Raw genomic sequence first — 1,979 nt, forward strand, 5'->3', positions numbered from 1 at the left:
CAATGAATGTATGCAAGCCCATTTGGGGAGACTACTCAACCCACCATCCGCAACTCTCCACCCGTACCAACCAACACACCATGTGGGGAATAACTCAACCCACCCAACCAACACACCACTGGCAGCATAGCTGCTTTATCATATATCTGGAGGCCTAGCCTCTTTAATAACTGGGGCAAAGCCCTTTTTAATAAACTGGGACATAAGCCCTTTTCGATAAACTAGGGCAAAGCCCTTTTCAATAAACTGGGGCATAAGCCCTTTTCGGTAAACTGGGGCATAAGCCCTTTTGCACTTCCTCCATCCATATAAAAACCCAACCCAATGCATTTATGAATTCATCATGTGCATTTCATACATATCATGTGCATATCATACATATCATGTGCATATCATACATATCATGTGCATATCATATCAATCATGTATATCATATCCCACGTATCAAATTTATAATTAAACCCTAGGGGTATAATGGTCATTTTTACCTAGGGGCAAAACAATCATTTTCATATTATAAAGGTAGTTTCATAATTTTACCAAATGTGAGGGTTTTCCATGTTCATTATTAGTTACTAACCATTCATATGTTTTAAACAGCGATTCTGGCCCATTTTTCGCGATACCGAGTTATTGGGCCAAAAACCCCTAATGGGCCCTACATAGCCGATTTTGTCATCTAGGCCCATTTAGCCTAAATTCCATAATGTTTTTACCCGTCTTAATGCGCAATTTAACAGGTTTTCATTTTCTACCAATTTTTACCCAAATGGGCTTGAAAGCCCATTGGGCCTAACTTCAGCCTCTCGAGGCCTAACTTACCGTAGTGCCAAAAATCGTGCTCTTACCTGTTCCAACGATCCCGATCATCAACTTAGCAAATCTAACTAACCAATGAGCGTTCGCTTGCTCACAAGTCCTCGAAATGCCAGAATTTCGGCATTTCGCTTTTCGCATTTATCGCTTTTAAGCTATGAAAAGGGTTCGTATTACATTGCTTTTGTGATATTCCTCGACGAGATCTCCTACACGATTTCTTCTATAATCAACCGTTAATAGATCAGCTCACAATAATTGAACCAAATCGAGAACCATCTAATATCAACACTTACACATTCGCCACCCTCCATAATGGCCTTAAGAACTTTACCTTTGTCAAATTGATGACTAGCTCTAGCCAATTCGATGATCCAAACTAATCCAAGTCGACCCTACGCCTTGCTGCTCCTCCACTAAACAAACCATAAAAAGATTAAAAGAAAAACCCAATAGAGCCTATACCCACATTCGGCCATCTCCTAAACTATACGGGTTTCGGCTTTTGTCAACAGTTACTATAGGAATCGTTTAGAGTTCGAACACTTACCACAGTCTCTCTTCTTGAATCCATTTATGCTTAAAAGATAAAGGGATTGGCCACCAAAAAGTGAAAAGAAAAAGAGGTTTGCTGGTCAACAAGAAATCGACACCACCTAGTTTTATAGATTTTGGCTTTTGCGGTATTTCGACAGTAGTGGTGGTAAGAAAAATAATAGGTGAACGAAGGGGAGTAGTGGGCTGGTTTTGGAAAAGAAAAAAAAAAGAAAAGATGAAAGGGAGGAAGGTAGATTCAGTTGGAAAAGAAAAGATAGAAAAAGACTATACCAAAAGGAGAAAACGGCACACCCTAGACCCTAATACCAAAAATCCCTAACTAAAACCCCTCTGCCGAAATCCCCTCTCTAATCCCCCCAATTCGGCTAAGCTCTATCCTTCTCTCAAATCTCTAAAATCTCTCCCCTTATCCCTCATTAATCCATACATCTGACTGTTTCAAACTCTCTCCCACAGAGTTCCATCCAGCTTTAAACTCTAGCATGCACAAGCATAAAAATAACATTACCTTTGCCATCACAGGGAATCGATCCCAGGTCTTCCCCCAACACTTACACGCCACCTTTATAGCTCCATAGTGGCGTCACTTAGCCACTTTACCAAAG

The sequence above is a fragment of the Gossypium arboreum genome, chromosome 10 (assembly GCF_025698485.1).
Source record: "Gossypium arboreum isolate Shixiya-1 chromosome 10, ASM2569848v2, whole genome shotgun sequence".
NCBI lineage: Eukaryota > Viridiplantae > Streptophyta > Magnoliopsida > Malvales > Malvaceae > Gossypium > Gossypium arboreum.